The sequence below is a fragment of the Jaculus jaculus genome, chromosome X (genome assembly GCF_020740685.1).
Source record: "Jaculus jaculus isolate mJacJac1 chromosome X, mJacJac1.mat.Y.cur, whole genome shotgun sequence".
In the NCBI taxonomy this organism is placed as follows: Eukaryota; Metazoa; Chordata; class Mammalia; order Rodentia; family Dipodidae; genus Jaculus; species Jaculus jaculus.
This window is the reverse complement of record NC_059125.1, coordinates 11,283,293-11,291,607: the sequence shown is the minus strand read 5'-3', so window position 1 is coordinate 11,291,607 and position 8,315 is coordinate 11,283,293.

The following is an 8,315-nucleotide window of genomic DNA, read 5'->3' as shown; positions in this document are numbered from 1 at the left end:
TCCAACCCAAATATGACAAGATCACAGTACAAATTAAGAGTAACAGCAATCAGATCAGTTTTTGACTCCATAAAATTAAAAGCCTGTTGGGTAGAGAGAATAGACAATTAATGACATAGTGTAATAATATACTAAGATATGATTTTTTTAAAAAAGGCTTTATTAGCCTAGACTGAATTTGAACTCATTATGTAGCATAGGATGACCTTGAACCAATCTTCTTCCCTCTACCACCTAAATGCTGGCATTATAGTAGTGGGCCACTATGCCTGGCATAATGTGGTAAGGGATGTGATGAAAATGTAGGGTAAGGGACAGAAAGTAGGTATACTGTGAGGGATTAGTTTCGGCAACATTCTTTCTCCACTGTTCAGAAAATGTATGTGGTAAGAAATGAGTTATCAATGGTAGAAAAGGCTATGTTGTGTGTGTGTGTGTGTGTGTGTGTGTGTGTGTGTGTGTATACCTGTTTTCTCAGAAAAGTCAGGTTTATATTGAAGCAGTTTGGAGCCTGCTGGAATCATAACCTCAGGGAAGAAAAGAAAGAAAAGAGGGATAAGATAATGGAGAATAAGAGAGAGAGTGCTCTTGGGAAAGACAGAACAAGTATCCCAGTCTTAGCCCAATTATTGCCTTGTAGTTTCACTCATTTTAATTTACATGCATAACAATATTGGTTGAGGGCAACAATAAGCAGCCTAAAAGAGGGAATCCTATTTAAAATGGATGTTTCTTACTCCCAAGAAAAGGAGGAAGAGCTAAATTCTGAAATGAAAGAGGAAGTTGGGTATTAATTGTGTTTTAGTGCCACCTGGTGGAACTTTGTAAATGCCAGAATTACAAGCTCTCCTGTATTTTCTCTCATTTGTCCCAGGTTGAAACCCTTAAGTTGGTTATAGTAAACCTTTAATGGATACTCTGAGATGAATGATTTTTTTTTTCTTTTGACCTTTTGAGGTAGGATCTACTCTAGCCCAGAATGATCTGGAATTCACTATGTAGTCTCCAGGTAGCCTTGAACTCACAGTGATCCTCCTGTCTTGGCTTCTCAAGTGCTGGGATTAAATGTGTGTGCCACCACGCCTAGAGTGGGATGAATTCTTTTTTTTTTTTTTAATCGTTATGAGGCAAGCCCAACAGACTGGTCCTTTTCATGTGCAAGAGAGAGAGAGAGAGAGGGAGAGAGAGAGAGATTGGGAGAGGGAGAGGGAGAGAGATAATTGACACTCCAGGGTCTCCAGCCTTTACAATTGAACTCCAGACAGGCGCTCCCATTGTGCACATGTGCAACATTGCATGCTTGCATCACTATGCATCTGGCTTACATGGGATCTGGAGAGTTGAACATGAGTCCTTAGGCTTTGCAGGCAAGTGTCTTAACTGCTCAGTCACCGCTCTAGCCAAAAATATATTTAATGTTTTATTTATTTATTTGAGAGACAGAGAGAGAGAGAGACAGACAGACATAGAGACATATGGGCAGATAGAATGGCTACACCAGGGTCTCTTGCCACTGCAAACAAACTCCAGATGCATGTGCATCTGGCTTACATGGGTACTGGGGAATTGAACCTGGGACCTTTGGCTTTGCAGACAAGCATCTTAACCACTAAGCCATCTTGCCAACCGTATGATGATTTCTTTAAAGCGCCACTTCTCACTTTTGACACTATTGACACTTGGGGATGAATAATTAATTTTGGGGACTGCCCACATTTGTAGAATACTTAGAAGCATCCCTGGCCTCTCTTGCTCTTCCAATTTGTGGCAATTAAACATCTTTCCAATGTCCCTTGGATAGGAGGGAGTTCAAAACTACCCTCAGTTGAGGACCACTTCGTTAAGCAAGGAATGTAAAATCTCGTGGTACTAAGTCTGTGCGCACGCGTATGTGTGTGTGTGTTCATGTGGTGTGAGTGTGGGCATGCACATTTTCAGGGTCAGTCCTCACCTTCCACCTCATTTGGAGTCAAGGTCACTAGTTCTTTACTGTTCACTGCTTCATTTACTATACTAGCTAGTCTGCGAGCTTTTGGGAAATTCTCTGTCTCCTATCTCACTGTTGGTGCTGCGATTGCAGAAGCCTGTCATGGCCTCCACTTTTTACATGGTGTCTGAGGAGCTTAACTCAGGCACTCATGCTTGAGTGGTAAGTGCCTTGTCCACTAAGCCATTTCTTTAGCTTACCCCTGTAGTTTTAGAGGATCCTCAAAGTGGACTGTGTGCTACTGGTGGGAAAACAGTACTTGGAAGAAACTAGGCTCCATTTTTATTTATTTATTTATTTGTTTGTTTGTTTTTCAAGACAGAGTCTCATTCTGGCCCAAGCTGACCTGGAATTCACTCTGGAGTCTCAGGGTGGCCTCAAACTCACAGTGATCCTCCTACCTCTGCGTCCTGAGTGCTGAGATTAAAACTGGGCACCACCACGCCCAGCTAGGCAACATTTATTGAAGAACATGTCTACTTTTAAAATTTTGAAATTGGAACACACACAGAAAGAGAGAGAGAGAGAGGTGTGGTGGTTTGATTCAGGTGTCCCCCATAAACTTAGGTGTTCTGAATGCTAGGTTCCCAGCTGATGGAGATTTGGGAATTAATGCCTCCTGGAGGGAGTGTATTGTTGGGGGCGGGCTTATGGGCTTTATAGCCAGTTTCCCCATGCCAGTGCTTGGCACACCCTCCTGTTGCTGTGGTCCACTTTCTGTTGGCAGGGGGTGATGTCCACCCTCTGCTCATGTCATCGTTTTCCCCTGCCATCGTAGAGCTTCCCCTCGAGCCTGCAAGCCAAAATAAATCTCTTTTTCCCATAAGCTGCTCTTGGTTGGGCCATTTCTACCAGCAATGCAAACCGGACTGCAACAAGAGGGGAGAGTGAGAACAGAAAAATAATAACATACTTCTTAAAAACTTAGGCACTTTAGCACAAAGGAAAGCAAGAGTCACTCCCACTGGTTGTGGTGATGCATACCTGTGATTCTAGTTCTAGTGAGGCTGAGACATGATTATTAAGAATTTGGGGGGTTAGCCAGGCATGGTGGCGCACGCCTTTCATCCCAGCACTCGGGAGGCGGAGGTAGGAGGATCACCGTGAGTTCGAGGCCACCCTGAGAATACAGAGTGAATTCCAGATCATCAGCCTGGGCTAGGGTGAGATCCTACCTCGAAAAAACAAAATATAAAATAAAATAAAATAAAATAATAAAAATAAAGATAAAATTTGGGGGGGCAGCCTGGCTTTATAGTGAGAACCTATCTCAACAAATAAAAAGAGGCATTCTCCCCCGAATAACAGACTGCTGCTCCCACAATGCATATCCCACAACCCCATGGGGAATACCTATAACTCCACTGAGGAGGGTCCCCAATGGAATGGGGGCAGAGACAAGGGAAAAGAGGGTGTCAACACGTGATGTATCCATGCAAAATATGTTGCTAATAATAATAAGGAAGAATCAAAGAACCTTTTCAGCATCATTATTTAAAAACTAACCACCCTTTATATTTAGCTATGTTTCCCAGTTTTGTTTTATGCCAGTAAATTTACAAGCATAATAATGCCTCTGTCTCATGCCCCTGTACAAGACTGGATGGTTTCTTGTTGGGGTTACTATTGTATTACAGAATCCTACAAAGAGGACTGTTAAGATAGAGTTTAGGATACAGGGTGTTTAGTAGCTAATGACCTTGGGGCTGAATTGGTTGGTAAGGTGCTTGCTGCCATAGTATGAGGACCTGAGATTGGATCCCCAGCACCGACATAAAGGTCCAGTATGATAGCATGCCTATTATCTTTGGGCTGGGAAAGTAAAGACAGGAGGATTACCTGGGACTTGCTGGCTAAATTTGTGACACACCAGTGTACACCCCCACATATGAATTTCTCTCTTGCTCTCTGTCTTTCTTGCACATGCACATAAAAAGGGCCAGTCAGTTGGGCTTGCCTTATAAAGATTAATAAAAGAAGAAGAAGAAGAATTCACCCCACACTAGGTGTGGTGGCACACACCTTTAATCCCAGCACTTGGGAGGCAGAGGTAGGAGGATCACTGTGAGTTCAAGGCTACCCTGAGACTACATAGTGAATTCCAGGTCAGTCTGGGCTAGAGTAGACCCTACCTCAAAAAGTCAATACACAGTGTCAATTTGTGGCCTCCACATGCACATACATGTGCATGCAAACTCTCATACATGCATGTATACACATGCACACACACCATACACATATGCATGAAAAAAAAATCAAAAGAAAATAACCTTGAAACCAACAGCATGAAAGTGAAGGGAAGAAAGAGGGTGGGGTTGGCATATTGTCACGCTGCACTGGGTGGTCAGTTGTGGCGAGCACGGAGCACTGCAGGCTGTTAGTTGCATTCTTGGCCTCTGCCCTCTAGATGCCAAATCATCCCTGCCCCACACATTGTCAGATGCCTCTGGGGTTGGATATCAGACTGCCCTCAACTGAAAACTACTAGGGTAGATAGAGAGAAGGGTTGGGGTTGAATGTGGGACTAGCAATAGCCTAGGTGGACTCTACGGCATTCTCAGGAACTTAAACATGGTTTCTAGTTGTAGGAAGTAGGGCTGTGGTGGCAAGTCCTTTATACTCAGATATGGAAAACTCGTTGAATTCAAGCCCCCTCCAAAGGGTTTATGATGCAAACAGGGGCTCTCTGCTACTGAAGCAACAAATCTTTTTTGAGGGGGAGTCTCGGCATCCCAATGTTCACACCATGCAATACAATATAATTGTTAATTACTTCTTACTATCCTCCACTCAGTGATAAAATTCTTGAGACCTGGGACCACATCTTATTTGGTTGTGTATTACTAAAATCTAGCCTACTACATGGAGATATATTGTGGTTAAATCAAACAATGAAATGAAATGGAACAATACATATGCTTATTTGGATATTTATAAATTTAAATACTCTTATCAAAAGCTTTATCATCGGGCTGGAGAGATGGCTTAGCAGTTAAGGCGGTTGCCCGCAAAGCCAAAGGACCCAGGTTCAACTCTCCAGGACCCACATAAGCCAGATGCACAAGGGGGCACATGCATCTGGAGTCCATTTGCAATGGCTGGAGGCCTTGGTGTGCCCATTCTCTCTCTCTGCCTCTTTCTCTCTCTGAAATAAATAAATAAAACATATTTTAAAAAAGCTTTATCATCCATTTTATTTAGATGTGTGGAACTACTAAGAGATTAGTTTATACTTATATGATTATTTTAATATGAGTTCTTTTGTGAGAAGTAACAAGTGTAATTTAGCTGATACTACTAAATATTATCAAGCCAATGTTGAACAGTGATTTGAAATTTCTGTAGATGAGATTCATTTTTATAAAAGTTTTAAAATATTTTATTTATTTATTTAAAACTGAGAGAGAGAGATAATGGGTGTGCCAGGGTGTCTAGCCACTGCAAACAAACTCCAGATGCCTGCACCACCTTGTGCATCTGGCTTATGTGGGTACTGGGGAATCAAACCTGGGTCCTCAGGCTTTGCAGGCAAGCATCTTAACCACTAAGCCATCTCTCCATCTCGAGATATTTTATTAGTAATTTGAAAGGAGATGATGAAATTGGTATGGGATAGAACCAACTAGTTGCTGAAATACATTTCAGAATACAAATGCTGAAAATTAAAATTTTATTTATTGACAACTTTAATATATGGACATTCTGTGAACAATCAATTGAGATAACTCACTACCCTCGGACCAGCCTAATATATGGACATTCTGTAATTTGATCATAGTCATATCCTGTTATCCTCTTTTTTGCTATCTCTCTTGCCCCATATCACTGAGAATCCTCCTCTTTCTAGGTAGTCCTTCTTCTGTTTTGTTATCTCATTCTTTTTGTATTCCTCCATTCTTGATGTCAAAATGTTGATGAGCTCATAACAGTGCTGGTCTTGTGGGGCTACGAACAAACTCCGTGGGTGTCCTAGATGTACCAGTGGGTTCATGTCAGGATATTGCCCCCAAAGTATTTCTTCCCACCCTGTGGATTGTACATTCTTTTTACCCCCTCTTCAACAATGTTCTCTGAGCCTTGGAGGGTGTGAGAGATATCTCATTTAGGGTTGAGCTCTTGATAGCCTCTTAGGAAAACTTTTGCTTTACATAGATATGACTATAAAGCACTGTGTGTAGTCTTACAAAAGTACTCATTTTAATCCACCAGAGGGCACAGTTGTACACAGTTATTGATGGAGAAATGGTTTACTTTTAAAGTTAAAAGAAAGTACATTTATTTCTCACTCATACGTTGTGGTGACATATGTAACTCGCCTGTAAATGAACCTAGCTGTACATTTAAAGTTTTACAACGCATTGTCTCTAGATGACATTCCATCACTGCATTTGCATTTCCAGCTCTTTATGTTGTTACCACATCTTCAACAACATCAGAATCGTGTTAAAATTAATCTGTAATTAGTGTTGTTAATTTCCACCGTCTGTTGTTGCTTGATCTTAACAAGGAATAAGGCTTTTTTGGAGCTGTTACACTTATGCTATGTTTTCTGTCATCACAAATATTTTGTGGATCATGACACACAAATAAAGGCCATGCACATGCACTGTGTGTTATCTACTTAGAGACAAAAAATCAGGTCAGTAGTATTCCCCACATGTTATCACTTCTTTTGATGTGGATATTGTGTACGATACACTTGCCTGGTGAACTGGATGAACCCCTGGATTAGGTATGGCTTAGTCCCGTATTGATAGTGTCATTGTATCTCACAGCTGCTCTATATCTATCTATGATGCCTGCTGGGCCCTTTTTACCATTGGTGGTGTGTTTACAGGAAGTGAACCTTGGGTGGGCACTTGTCAGATGTGTGGCTAATCATCTGTGCCACAGACAGGAGTAAATGAAGCAACAGCAGCCACTGAGACACATCCTTTGGATGGTGGTCAGATTATCTAGTTTCTTGAGTAATTCAGGGAAGTGCAAGAAAGCTGGCTTTAAGTGGGAAATTAAAAGTCTGCTAATCCAGGAAGGAGGATGTTGATTAGTATTATAACATTACTTTCTTCTTGTAAAGCTGGTCGTTGTCCAAATACATTTCATACTTTCCTTTAGAAATGTTTCTAATTTTATTTTTGAAGAATTTATACTTTGGTAGTAATTTAAAATTATAAAACTATAATTCATATATATATATATATAGTTTAAACTATATATAATTTCAAAACTATAAAAGGACCATGGCTGTGCATGCATGTCTGTGTGTGGGCAGGTGCAGCTCTTTATCAATTCAGCTAGGCTTGCAAACTAGCAAGTCCCAGATACTTTCCTATCTCTGGTGGGATTACAAATACACAGAGATGAAAGGTGGGCACTGCTACACTTGGTTTTTATCTGGGTGCTGGGGATCTGAACATAGGTCCTGATGCTCACATAGCCAGCCCTGTACCAACTGAGCCATCTCCCCAGCCCCTACTGTGGTATTCTTTATGGACAATTAGTTAAACTTGAAGCAGTTTAGGAACATGGACTTTTAGGCAGTCATCAAAATGAAAATTATAAATACAATGTCGGTGCCTGGAAAGGAAGCGCTGAATGATATGCAAGGTGAAATCAGAATATTTGCATATTGTGCCAATAATTATGTTGAAATGGAAATCATATGTGGCTGGGGAAAACTGGTAAGGAAGATTCCTTATATTTCCACACGAGGTAACTGGACTTACATCTCTGTCTCTGCCTTTTTTCCCTTCCTAAAGTTCATCATTATTATAGTGATATTTCTAGAAAATGTGACTTCTACACATAGTGTCATGCTTACTTTGAAACACAGTAAAGCTCAACTTACCCAGTATGTTAGGGAAGAAATAACATATGTAAATGACTTTTGAATCTACTTTTTCTTAGTTTTGTTGGTGTTTATTTTTCCTACACACACACACACACACACACACACACACACACACACACACACACACACACGCATACATACATGTATACACAGCCATATTGACTAGAAATCTTTCTAAGATGAATTATTTACTATTCTGCTTTCTCTAACAGTTTTTTGGACAAATTTTATTAATTTATTTATATCTCAGGCTTACCATGAACAATGTAATCTCTCTCCTATACTACTATGCCACAATATCCTTATTTGAAGTTCAAATATAAGGTTATTTGCTTCTGCATGCCATGATCGAATATCCTCTGGTTTTTGACAGTATAATTCTTTCTTTTTGCAGGTTTTCTTTTTTGGTTGCTGTTGTTTGGTCTTTTTCTCTTGTAGTCAGTCTATCAGGTATCATTTTCATGGGTGCTGGTTTCT